Raw genomic sequence first — 15026 nt, forward strand, 5'->3', positions numbered from 1 at the left:
ACCTTTACAAATATTTCTCCTATAAATAATTTTGATGGAGTGATTAAATAATAATTACATGTTCATAAATTGTTGATTTGGTACAGTCCATAGAATTTTCCACCTTGATTCAATGCACCCTGATCTTCATTGAATGGGAGATAATTTCAAACTTAATCACATGCCTTTAATGAGGTTAATCACACATGAATTTGGTAAAACCAATACCATGGGATATTACCATCTAAATTTCTTGAGGTTTTTCTATTCACACCTAGAGGTAATTCCATAAGCACAAGTTTGGAATACTGCAAAAATCTCCACGCGTAGACCATGACCAAATAATGACAGTTGGTAGTGCCACTCTGTGAAATTGACAAGCCTATGACAATCTGCCTATCCTTCAAAATTTCAACCAACACCATCCTAGACTAGCAACTTAGCTTCAGGACATCATCAGCTAGACCCAGGCATTATCACAACCATGCAATATAATTCAATGAACTCATTACAAGTCATACAAGACATTACAAGGCATATATTTCTTATTAACAACGATGCCAACACTACAATTCAATATCCCCCTTTGGCATTCATGAGAAACTTGCTAAGCCAACCTAAACCTGATCCTTCCACCTAAAGCTAACATTTGAAGTTGGTCTCATCATTCTCTCAATTCTAACAATGTATGGCTGGGATAAATTAACATACTCTCCCTAAAGTGCTGCCATATATACTCCCCTTGAGTTTTTGAACACTCTCCCCTTGCATAAGTGAAAACCATGCTCCTTTGAAGAGATAAGAGGAAGAAGCAAAAGCAATACATATTGCAACGAGGCACATAGGAACAAGAAACCACCAAAAACTTGGATTTTTATTATTATCTGATTGAGACATGCTTTGATTAGATTCCAAGTCCATAAAAACATTCAATTCCTCTCAAAAGGCATCACTCCCAATTGTTGCCTAAGATGGTCAACATGCTCCCTTGGAAGAGGCTTGTTAAAAGTATCTACAATTTTATCATTAGTGGCCACATACTTCAATCTCACAACACGATTAAATATATGATATCATTGAAAATGATACTTTATTGGAATGTTCTTTGTTTTGGAGTGGAGAACAAGATTTTTGGAAATGCTAATCGCACTAGTGTTGTCAACCATTATGGGAATAAGATCAACATATTCAACCTGCATATCTTGGAGTGTCTACTTCATCCATATGATTTGGGTGCAACAAGTGGTTACTACTACATACTCAAATTCAAAAATAGATAATGAAATGGAATTTTGCTTCTTACTTTCCCAAGAGGCTAAACAACTACCTAAAAATAATGCTGCTCCTGATGTGCTTTTCCTGTCATCAATGCTACTAACCCAATCTGCATCAGTATAAGTAACCAAACTGAAATATTTACCTTTAGGATACCACAATCCATAATCAATGGTGCCTTGGAGATATTTGAAGATCCTCTTAACTACATTTACATGAATTTCCTTGGGATTAGATTAAAATCTTGCAACCAACCCCAAAACTTCCATAATTTTAGGTCTAGAAGCCATTAAATACAATAAGGTACCAATATTGATAGATAAGTGGAATGATTTACTCATCATTTACTCATGATTTATAATAAGGAGACCCATCATCTTTACTCAATTTTCTACCAGTCACCATGGATGTGCTAATCGGTTTGAAATCCTCCATGCCAAATTGCTTCAACTTTTCTCTTTAGTACTTGGATTGAGAGATGAATATACATTTTTCGTTTTGTGTAAGTTGTAGCCCAAGGAATAAAGTCAACTTTCCTAACATGGACATTTTGAACTCTTTTTTCATGTCTTCAACAAATTTGTGGCCCATTTCCTCCAAATCACTTCAAAAAATGATGTCATCTACATACAAAACAATAATTAGAAAATGATCATTCTCAAATTTAATGTATATATTGTTATCCGTTGATCCTGTTTTGAAGGCCTTGCTATTGTAGATGCTTGTCCAACTTTTCTTACCCAACTCTTGGAGATTTTTTCAACCCATAAAGAGCTTTTCTCAACCAGAAAACTTGACTTTCATCATCAGACAAATGAAATCCTTTTGGATGTTCTATGCATACTTCCTCTTCTAATTCACCATTCAAGAAATCTGACTTGACATCCATTTGATAAACCTTTACATTCTGTTAACATGCAAATTACAATAACATTATAATAGCGTCTAATCTAACTACCAGTGTAAAGGTTTCTTTAAAATCAATACCTTCTACTTGAGTATACCCTTTTCATACCAATCTTGCCTTGTTTCTTACCACTTGGCCTTCTTCATTCAACTTGTTCTTGTAGACCCATTTGGTTCCAATGATATTCTTGTCCTTTGGTCTTGGTACTAGCTCCTAAGTGTTGTTCTTTTCAATTTGGTCCAGCTCCTCATTCATTTACTTGATCCAATTCTTATCTTCACTAGCCTCACTAAAATTCTTTGGATCTACTTTGGACAACAATGCAAAGTGTTCTTGGTTTTAATTCATCACCAATCTTCTCTTTTTTTTCACTCCTATCTCCTTGTTCCCAATTATTTTTCTCTTATGACTCTTCTTTTGTATGTCACTGGGAGGAGCCTTTCTCGCTAAGGGGGTCTTCTCTTCTTCTTCTTCCTCCTCATCTGATACTTCTTGATCTTCATACTTTATGAAATCATAATCAACTTCAACTAGTTCTTTAGGCTCTTTAGATTTTGGCAAGGTCTCATCCACTAGGACATCAATGCACTCCACTATTTTCTTGGTCCTTTTATTATAACACTTGAAGCCTTTTCTTTTGAATGAATAACCAAGAAAAATAACTTCACCAGCTCCTGAGTCAAATTTCACAAGAATTTCATCATTCCTCTTTATATAACACTTGCTACCAAAAGCTTTGAGATGATCTACTTTTGTAGGCCTCCCTTTCCATAGCTGATAAGGTGTCTTGTCACTATGTGGCCTAAGTAGAATTATGTTTACCAAATAAACTATTTCTTGAGAAACTTCTCCCCAAAATGTATTTGTAACATTAGCCATCCATCATTTCTCATGCCATGTCTTGAATTAATTTGTTCTTCCTTTGCACCACACCATTTTGATAAGGTGTTTTGGCAATTGAGTATTGTATTTTAATCCCATTCTCTTGACGAAATTATTCAAAATCCTTGGACATATACTCATCTCCTCTATTGTATCTTAGGATTTTTATCATCAAATCCTTCTCATTCTCCACTTGATATTTACAAATTTTGAATTTGCTGAAGGCTTCTAATTTCTCTTTCATTAGCATGATCCAAGTATCTCTTGTGAAATCATCAACGAAAATGATGGAGTAATTTATTCGCTTGGATTTTGTTTTCATGTAGGCCCACTAACATATTTATGCACTAGATCCAAGGGTCTGGAAGTCGAATATTCTTTAGTATTGAAGTTCACCCTTGCTTTCTTTCCAAACTGACATGATTTGCATTTGATGTTGTCTGGTTTAGACAATCTTGGTATCCCTCTAACTCCTTAATTTTGCTGATCTTGAATGGGTTTTCAAAATTCACATGGCCCATTATTCCATGGCACAACCACGATTCATATATTTTTATGATGCAACACTTAACTTTGGAATCATAAAATACATATATATTGCTGTCATTACTTATTGCATTGACCACCAATTTTCCAGATCTAACACTTCTAATTACACAATATTTAGATCTAAAAATTACATCACGTCCATTGTCACACATTTGACTTACACTTAGTAGATTATGCTTCAGTCCATCCATGTAGAGAACATTTTGAGCCTTGTTCTTACCATCCAAACTTATAGTCCCTTTCCTTTTGATTAGAGTTGGAGCATAATTGCAAAAACTAACATTTCCTTTCTCAAACTCTTTCAGATGCAAAAAATTTCTCTTATCACCCGTCATATGCTTGCAGCACCCATTTTCAATAAATCCACTACTCATATTTATCATGGGTGGTCAATTCTAACCCACATTTTTTAGATCTATCTTCTTGAATTTGCTGCTTGGGAGGACTAGCAAAATTGGATCTACATTCACTTGCCTTATGACCAAAATTGTTATATCTAAAACATTGGATTTCATTCATTAGTGGAGAAATAGGATTTTAACTATCAACAAATTATCTTTTAGATTTTTAAACATCTCTTGATCTACAAACATCTTTTTTAGAAAATAGATTCATTCTATGATAGCTTTGTGCCCAAAATTGTGACATGCAAAACAATGGCCATAAAATAAAATCGGATACCTGACATTGTATTTCCAATGAGAGGGAGTTGATTTGATGGAACTTTGAGTATTTCCTTGAATATTTTCTGTTGATTTCATTGGATCAATATTATTATGATTCTCTTGTTGTTGGTTGGAGTATTTTTTTGGATTCCATTTCCTCTTAGTGCATCTACATAACTGGTGCTTGGCTAACCTTTTGTATCTTTTTGATAGGCCTCAAACCCTATGCCATTTTTGTCTTATGGATATCTTTGCACACTAAGAATATCCTTCAAAAATTCATATCATTTTACAAATTTTAGATTCATCTCTGATTGAGCTTTTTCTTTCTTGAGATTTGATATCAAGGCCACAACTTCTGCTTCAAGTCTTTGACACTTTATCTCCCAATCTCCTTGTTAATTAGAGAGAAATTATTCCTTTCTTTTATCCTCCTCTATCTACATTTTCAAATATATTATTTCTTCTTCATGAGTACTTGGATTTGGAATCTCACATATCTTCAACTTTAGAGATTCATTCTTGGCTTCCAACTTGGCCAAGTTGCTTTGTAGATCATTCAACTAATGGACCAAAACTTCTTTGATTTTTTAAAGCTCCTAAAGTTGTGTCTTCAATGATTCATCAACAAAATAGGAAATATATTCTTTTACTTAGTTTCTCTTTCAACAATTTGCTATTTTTCTTTGCCTTACTCATCTCATCCAATGCATTGATGATCTCTCCTTCATAGTCCACCACCGCTTCATCAAAATTAGATTCATCCTTGTATTCAAAGGCCATGAGGACACACTCATCATGCTCCTCCTCAGATGATGGCTCACTAATAACTCCTTGAGAATCACTTTCTTCTTTAGAGTAGAAGATCTTATTCTTTTGAGCTTTACCCTTATGATATCTATGGAATTTACTCTTGCCCTTCACTTCCATTTGCTTTTCCTCCTTTTCTCCTCTTGTGTAAGGACCCTTTGATGGAAAATGTCAAACCCTTCCAAAATCAAATAATTTGAAAGGGAGTTTTCCCTTATATTTTTAGGATCCCCTTTCCATCTTCCTAGCCAACTAAGAAAATTCTTGATTTGCTTCATCGCTGGAATATTCTTACCTGTTCCTTTGATTTCTTGGAAAGTTCCTTGGATTTATTGGTATGCTCCTTGGTTTTATTAGAAACCCCGAAGGATGCTTCTCCAGATTCTAATATTTCTTATCCAATTCATATCTCATATGTAGTGAGGGTCCCAAGGAGTTGTTCCATGGTGAGGTTACTCATAGCCTACATTTCTTCAATGGATGAAACTTTTGCATTAAACCTCATTGGCATGGATCTCAATATTTTTTCAAATAATCACTCATCTTTAAGCTTTTCATCTATTCCTTTGATCAAGTTTTCAACTTCCTCAACTCTATGGAAATATTCACCAATACTTTCTTCCTTTCTCATCTTCAAGCTCTCAAACCCCATTCTGTAGGTATGGAACTTAACCTTCTTCACTTTGTCATTTATTTCATAGCTATATTAGAGTTTATCCTAAACATCCTTTGCTGACTTGTAATGCATCACTTTAATGAGTTCACTCTTATTAAGGCCACACAAGATGGTATTTTTGGCTTTCACATTATTTGTATAGACATTCTTTCCATCAAGATTTGTAGGAAGAGTAGCAGGGACTGTATATCCTGACACAATAGTTTCCCAGACATAAACACCCAAACTTATGAGATATCCTTCCATCCTCAATTTCCATAATCTGTAGTTTTCTCCATAAAAAATAGGCACTCTATACTCTTGTGAAGCTACAATCCCCTTTAAATATCCTTCCAGTGATTAAGCTACACTCAAAGGAGTTGGATCTTATACCAATTGTTGGGATAAAGAAATACTGAGTGGTAGAGGGGTGAATCAATATTGAATATTTTTTTTTTCAAAACTATAGCTTTTCAAAAAATAAAACAAATTACAAAAGCTGCAACAGTAAAAACACAAAACCACCGTATTGTTTTTGCTTCTTCTTGTTTATTACAAATCAATCTTCTCTTTTACAAATATGAGCTAGTACCAACTAGCTATTCTATTGGCCACCACCAGCAAGGAGCCAACACACCTAGAACAATTAAGCAAGTCTCCACTTGCTTAAGGCCACAACCTCTACAATTATAATCCTAAAAATATATCCAAAGACAATATAATTCTTATCTCTGGACTGATACAAGTGTTGGGTCGAGGAAAAGGTATGATTTTCCTCATTATTTACTTGGTCAATAACATGATTTCAATCATTTTTCTTTTATCTTAAGGATCTTTTGGAGGAAAGAATAATGAAAAATAATTAAAAATCATTGTCAAATGATTTACATACTTTTAGCATTATAAGTCTTAAATTTCGCTAATTCATGTGCAGGATCATTGAATTGAACAAATGTTGTTCCTTCGGATAAGACAACAATGCCAAGAAAAGAAAAATCCATTATTTCAACTACGTAGGCCAAGCTAAGAACATGCAACGAGATGTGGAATTGCTACTGAAGATCCTATAATCAGGCTGAGCAATCCTGAGGATCTTCTGATCCTCAGGATAAGCTCTAATTTACTAGCATTCCTTAGGCAATATATAACGCTAGTAAATAGAAAATAAGAGGAACTTTACTTTTCATTATTTTTCCTACAGTAATACTACGAGCCATAATTCAGCCTTAAAGGTTGCAAACAACTCTGTAATCTATTTTGACAATTAATGAAGAAATTAAGCTTTTACATTAAACCCGTGCAATGAGTTTTTACGGAAGTCCCTTCTGGAGACTCTGGGCCCAATCTCTGGAAGATTCACTGCTTGACCGTATCATTTTATTTACTTTCTTTGTTGTTCCCTTTATAATATGAGGTGGATTAAGTCTTATATTTCAATTGTTGTTCCCTTTCTGACTTTACTTCGTGTCATTATAGGTTTTTCACATTTAATTATTTCCAGTTTTGGAATGCTTTTAGTTATTGGCATTGTTTAAGCAATTTTGTTTGATATGTGTGATCTAGCAAAAGATGTGTGAATTCAATTATTGAACTTAGCTTAATTCCCTTTTTGCATTTTAATCCTAGATTAATATTATTGTCTGAATTCAATTTTAGATTAATCTATTTCTCCAAGTGTGAACCATAGATTAATTTCCTTTCTGCATTTGAATTTATAAGTCAATGATTACTGAGTGATTAAGCTATTTATGCAATGATTAGTCAAGATTTAGGGTTAGTTACTTACACTTCAGCCTCTGATATTTTATCGAACAGACAGTGCCAAAAACCTTGAAATAGAAAATGAATCCTAGGTTGATACATTAATGTAGAATTAAGATCGATTTCAAGTGTCATCTTAGTTGCTCAACATTTTAGTGCTGTTGCTGGGGAGGTTGTTAGGATAATAATAAGATTGTATCTTTGAAGAGAAATGGGTATTGAAGATGGGAGAAGAACCTATGCACGAAACAAGTAAAAATCTTGTTCCTAGTGTGCGCTTTCAGTTGATACGCAGAGGTTGTGTAGGTATGCATGAATAGGAGAAGAAAGACACCTATAGATCATAATCCATTACCAAAAGCCACAAAAGTCCAAGGATTGACGACAGAACTATTTTTATAGATGAAATAATTCAAAGAGTTGGATCTCAGGTGACAGTAGGACCCCAAATAGTATCTGGGAAGGGCTCTACCTTGATCCCTCAAGCGACAGAGTCACCAACTACAGCTTACGCGGAGATCCATAGTAAAGCTGAAGGATCTGAGTAGAGTTTTCAAAACATGAATGATCCACACTCTGGTTCTTCACAAGAGGGAAATTCGTGTAATTTAAAGGAAGGAGAGGGAGAAACTGGTGGAGCTATTGAAGAATATCCACATCCATTTGAATTTGGGTCTCTTGTTATCCTAGTTGAAAAAGAAGTACTTGACATCCCAGACTTAAGTAGTGCGGTAAGGCCTATTTGAATTTTGAGTATTCCTTCTTCCCAAATAACACCTCCTGAACAAGAGATCCCTGAAGATTATTGGCACATATTTGATCAAATGATGAATCAACCACCTCACTGCGAGACCTTTACTTTAGAGTATCCTATAGTCGATTCGGTAGCCAATGCCCCGATGAAGGCCATCCCCCTACAAAGCATTCCTACTTTTCATGGGATGACCTCAGAGGATTCAGATGCTTTCCTATTTGAGGTAAATGTGCTGTGTAGAGGATGTGACTACACCACTGACCCTTAGAAGCTGAAGCTATTCTCTTCCACCTTAAAGGGAGCAACCTTAAGATGGTTTATGGGTTTAGGTGGGGGTACCATCAATTCTTGGGATGAAATGAAAAACACTTTTCTTACTAAGTACCAAGAATATTGTAGGACTAGGGATCTAAAGGATGAAATCTTTAAAATGACTACAAAAGATAATGAAACCTTAGAAGAATATGTAGAAAGGTTTCAATATAATTTACAGAAGTCACCCTATGCTATGTTGCCAAAATAAGTATTAAAATCTATTATGATAAAAGGGATGAAAGATGAATGGGTGAAAACATTAAATTTAATGGGAAACTGTGATATTTATCAAGAAGGATATGATGAAATTATTAAGTTGTGTATCAGGTGTTCGTGGGGAAACACATGAACTAGAGAAGGAGGACGAGATCCTATCACTAGAAGCAGCAGAGCTCCTGGTGGGAGTGCAACTTGAACACAGATCGACAACCTCCTAGAAGATTTCAAAACTTACATCCTGGGCATGCTAACTACACAATTAGATGTTTTGCAGGCTAGGCAAAGGCAGGCTAAAGCAGAACAATCACTGGCCATATTCTTCCCACATTTCCGAAAGAAACACAGTCAGAGGGAATGTCCCCTGGACATGATTCAAACATGTGCTATATGTACCAAGGATCATGAAACAGATCAATGTCCATCGCTTCCAAGGCTAAAAGTGGTGTTTAAAGTAGATGAGGAGGAGACAGAGCCATTATACCTGATGGCTCGACATCGACAATGGAAAGCTCGACCCACAGGGACGTTGCAAGACCCTTCTTTATTCTTTTTTGGGAAATATAATCAACAAAAAAATCCTGAAACCACATGGCAAGGGAAACCATCCTTCTCTTCCTGGAAACCCAAATCATATCCCATGTCATCGTGGCCAAACCAACCCTTTGTAGGACCTAGCTGCCCAAATTCACAATACTCTGCCCCCTTTTGGAAAAATCCAGTCAATAATTCCTACCCTTCACAGTGGGCTAATTCCACTACCCACAGTCCAAATTGGTCCCAAAATTGGCAGCACCCTATTGGATTGACTAATCCACCCATGGGGACGACTTCTCAATCTCATCCCACATTTCCAACTCCATTCCAGTTACCTCAAAACCCTCAACCTCCTATACACCCCCAATTTCCAGCTCAACCAAGTCCGAATCCTAACAATATACCAGTTCAATACGTACAAATAATTGAGAATTCAGACTATGAAACAAAACCTGTAGAATGATATGAGATCCGGTTAAGGTTAGGACAGATCATTACTCCATAAGAAGTAGTGATAAAAAACAAGAAAATGACAAAGAAAAACAAACTGCAATAAATCCTTCGACTGTGGTTACTACAGAAATAGAGTAGGGAGGAAACATAGTCAAACAACAAAATCCTGATAAATTTATAATTTCTTCTCCCCCATTCCATGAAATACTTGTGATAGCTAAACCAACTGTCTATCCTGATTTTGACATTGTAGGGGAATTGGAAACTTGTAATGTTCTGGGTATTACATCTTTAGAACCAACCTCAACTTTATTGGAACTTGCCGATAGATCAGTAGTTACGCCTGAAGGTACTTTACACGATGTAACCATCTCCGTTGATTCTTGGGAGTATCCTATGGAATTCCTAGTCATTAACCCAAGGAGTAGGTTAGATGGACACCCTTTGATATTAGGCTGACCTTGGTTAGAAACAACAGACGCTTACATAGGATGTTGCACAGGCAACATGACAATCACTAAAGACAATGTTGTGAAAAACCTTATTTTGTATATTCTAGCCAAACCAAGTCTACCTATTGTAAATCCTCAGTTGCACCCACCTAGATATTTGGAAGAAAATATACGCTCTCCTCTCACATTAGAAGAAGCTCTTGGATTTAAGAATCAAACAAAAGATGATGTAATTAACAACTTCATTAATAAACCAGTTTCTATGAATAATCCAACATGCCAAATGCTAAAAGTCATCCTTGATAATGAGGCACAAGGAGACCCCTTGAAGGACTGTGATGATCAGCATATACCTACAACTATTGTTCATAACGACAAGCCAATTAAGATTGAACTAGGTAAAACTCTTAACATTAATAATAGTATGGACAATCATCAACAACAAAGACTAATCCAAATTTTTAGGAAATATAAAGAAGCTTTTGCCTGGGAATTATCAGATATGAAAGGTGTTGACCCTCAGCTATGTACTCATCATATCTATACTGAGAAAGATGCTTGTACCATCCGATAGCCTCAGAGAAGGTTAAATTCCCACCTTAGAGAAATTGTGAAATAGGAACTACAAAAACTGTTGGATGTAAATTTTATTTATCCCATCTCAGATAGTCAGTGGGTCTCCCCGTTGGTAGTCGTTCCCAAGAAAAATGGGAAGTGGCGAATTTGTGTCGACAATAGAGAGCTTAATAAAGCCACCCAAAAAGACCATTTCCCTCTTCCTTTTATTGATCAAGTCCTTGACACCTTAGTAGGGAAGCAATTTTTCTTCTTCCTCGATGCCTTCAATGGCTACAACCAAATTTATATTGCCCAGAAGATCAGGATAAAACTACATTCACTTGAACTTGGGGTACATTCACATATAGAGTTTTACCCTTCGGATTATGTAATGCCCCAGTCACATTTCAGAGGGAGATATTAAGTATTTTATCCGATCTGATTAACAAAGGAATTGAAGTATATATGGATGATTTTACCCCTTATGGAGATGATTTTGATCAGGCTTTACAGAATTTAGAGAAAGTCCTTGAATGATGTATTGCTACCAGGTTATGTTTAAGCCATGAAAAGTGCCACATGATGATGACCGAAGGTGTGGTGTTGGGACACACTATCTCTGGAGCTGGAATCTAGGTAGACCCAACGAAAATAGAGGTAATCCTTACACTCCCTACACCCTGCACACAGACTGAGATATGTAGTTTCCTTGGGTATGTAGGGTATTACTGTAGATTTATAGAACATTTTTCGAAAATAGTTGCACCTTTATATACTCTGACGGGTAATGTTGAATTTGACTGGTCTGACAAATGTGATATTGATTTCACAGAATTGAAGAAATTGGTTTCGATAACACCATTATTGTGAGGACCAAAATGGGAGTTACCTTTCCACATCTCCTCAAATGCATCAAATACAACTATATGCAATGTTCTTGGACAAGAAGAGGATAGGAAGCCCTATGCCATCTATTAAATTAGCAAAAATCTTACCCCTGCTGAGCTAAACTATACAGTAACCGAAAAATAATTTCTAGTTGTTATATATGATCAATAAATTTAGACATTATATAACATGCTATCCATTTTTTTTTTGTATTCTGACCACTCTGCTATCAGGTATTTGGCTAATAAACCAATCACCAATAGATGAGTAACTCGATGGTTATTGTTACTACAGGAGTTCGATATCACTATTAAGGATCAACCAGGAAAGGAAAACCCTGTTGCGGATTTCTTATCTCGGGTGCCTAAGACAAATAATCCTCTATCAGTAGATGACCAATTCCTGGATGAAAACTTGTTCACTGTAATGATCAAAGCACCCTGATATGCAGATGTAGCAAATTATTTAGCAGTCGGAATATTACCAACAAACCTGTCACCAAAGAAAAGGAAACTAATTATCCAACGCAACGCCCAATTCTCTTGGATTGGCTGGTACCTTTTTCACACTGGTTTCGACCTGTAGATTCAAAGGTGCATTTGAGAAGATGAGGTTTATGATTTCTTGAAAGATTGTCATGACAAACCCTGTGGCAGACACTTTGTAGATCACAAAATTGGACATAAAGTCCTTTAGATGGGCTATTATTGGCCCACAATATTTAAAGATGCAAAGAAATATGTCTAGGCCTGTGACAACTGCCAGAGGATGGGCAGTCCTGGCCAAGCTAATGAGATGCCATTGGACACTCACTTGGTGGTGGAACCCTTTAAAAGATGGGCACTAGACTTTGTTCGACCCTTCATCCACCATCAAATCAAAGGGTCTATATACTGGTCACCACAGACTATGTGACTAAATGGGTAGTAACAATAGCTTTGCCATGGGCCACGGAAGAAATAGTGATCAAATTTCTCTTTGAATTGTTTGTACGATATGGATTACAAAGGGAGGTAATAAAAAACAGAGGACTGCAGTTTACAGGACATAAAATCTCGGCCACTCTACAAAATCATCATATCAAACACAAAGTTACCTCTCCATACCACCCACAAGAAAATGGGAAAGTAGAGAGCACCAACAAGTTCTTGGAAGCAATCCTAACTAAAACAGTCTCAACAAATCGACATAATTGGGTTGTTAAGCTTCCAGAAGCCCTATGGGCCTATTGCACGACATGATGCAATACTACTGGTTACTCCCCTTACCAGCTTGTTTTCGGTAAAGAACCTATTTTCCCCATAGAATTCGAGATAAAGACTCTTAAGACAACCTAGGAGGTTGGACTGGATCTTACAGAGGCCCAAACACAACACCTACAACAATTAAATGAATTATATGAAGCACGCCTACTTGTTCTCTAGCGCACAAATATGATTCAACAACAAAGGGGTGAATGGCACGATAGGCTTATTAAAAGGAAATCATTTCAGAAAGGCGATTGGGCACTCCTGTATAACTCCAGATTCCATGAATTTCCTGCGAAATTATAGACAAGGTGGCTCAGACCTTATGAAATTCAAGAAGTGCACGACAATGACACAATAAATTTAATCACCATCGATAGGTCAGGTCCTCCTTTTCTGGTGAATGGACATTGGCTACGCCTCTATCATCAAACACTCATAAAGGAGTCTTTTTATTAGCACGTAAGTAGTGATCCTACTCTTCAAATCATAGCTGCAGGGGATGGTAACCCAACAATTTATTTAATTATTAATTATTATTTAATTTTTTTTTTTTTTTTTTTAATTTTTAATTTTATTTATTTATCTTTTTTTTTTTTTAATTAATTAATTAATTTATTTATTTTCAGTATGTTGAAATTTTGGTGCAAACATTGTTTCTTATAAATTAGTTGTTTTACTAAGGTACAACTGTTGTTCCCTTAGAAGGCACAACTACTGTCCCCTTCGTAACAATTGTTGTTCCCTTTTGAAGAAGCGCTTATTGTTCCCTTCCGAAGAAACAATTGCTGTTCCATTCCGAAGAAACAGTAGTTGTTCCCTTTTGAAGAAGTGCTTGTTGTTCCCTTCCAAATAAACAATTGTTGTTCCCTTCCAAAGAAACATTTGCTATTCCCTTTCAAAAGAACACTTGTTGTTCCCTTCCAAAGAAACAATTGTTGTTCCCTTTCAAAAGAACACTTGTCATTCCCTTCCAAAGAAACAATTGTTGTTCCCATTCAAAATAATGCACGTTGTTCCCTTCCAAAGAAACAATTGTTGTTCCCTTTCAAAGGAACGCTTGATGTTCCCTTCCAAAGAAACAATTGTTGTTCCATTTCAAAAGAATGTTTGCTGGTCCCTTCCAAAGAACTGTTGATGTTCCTTTCAACCAATTGCTATTCTATACATGCCGGTCATTCTGTTGGTTATGAATTTCAATTTAAACCTTTAAAAAGCATTAATCTTTAGATTATCATGTTTTTTTTACCCTTTGGTGAATATCTTTACTTTTTAATCTGACATGTCTTATCCATGTATATATCTTCTCTATGCCTGGTTTTTCGGACATATTATAAATTGTTCATGATTTATCACCACCATATCGATTTTCCTTTTCCTACACACTCAAATGGCAGTTCCCTTCAAAAATATAGTAAAGGAACTAAGGGATGTTTTCTTTGACATGTTTTCTTACTTATTACACCATCCCTAACTCTTAAGGAGTTATGAGCCTCCCTTAATAAATAAAACAATTGTGGTAATATGCCAAGCTATTTTTTCTCAAAGGGATAGGGGGTCTTATCACAAGCCAGCCTACCACAATCAAAGGAGATTAACATAAGTGACATTCCCATTATGGCTACCACACCACGGTAATGGCCTTTTTGACACTAAATGTCAAAGGACAGGAGGTCTCATTACGAGCCGACCTGTTCGCTTTGTTATGATATGGTGAGTGGCATTGTTACTATCTGGTCATCGTGCCAGAACAATGGAATTTTTGAGAAAAATCTTGTTATAACTATAAGTCAAGGATACTGGCTCATCTAAGAGTTAAAAGTCAACCTTGTCGAGGCTATGGACGCCTGTTGGCAGCAGTGGCTTTGCCTGTGGTATTGGAGTATAATTTGAACTGTCATCTCTTTACTATGCCATTATGATTTCTTTATTAAACACAACATGGAGAAATCACCTTTGTTAAGTGTGTATATTTTTAAACAACTCATATGGGTGGCATATTTATATCATATGAACACATCAACATTTTTTGTTTACCCGACATAAGCAGTGATAATTTTCAAAAATTACGCTGTCAATATTCATTATCCATTCCCCAAAAAGAAAATATTTTATCATGATAT

The sequence above is a fragment of the Pinus tabuliformis genome, chromosome 1_2 (genome assembly GCF_031772625.1).
Source record: "Pinus tabuliformis cultivar Carrire ecotype Pingquan chromosome 1_2, CPIR1, whole genome shotgun sequence".
NCBI lineage: Eukaryota > Viridiplantae > Streptophyta > Pinopsida > Pinales > Pinaceae > Pinus > Pinus tabuliformis.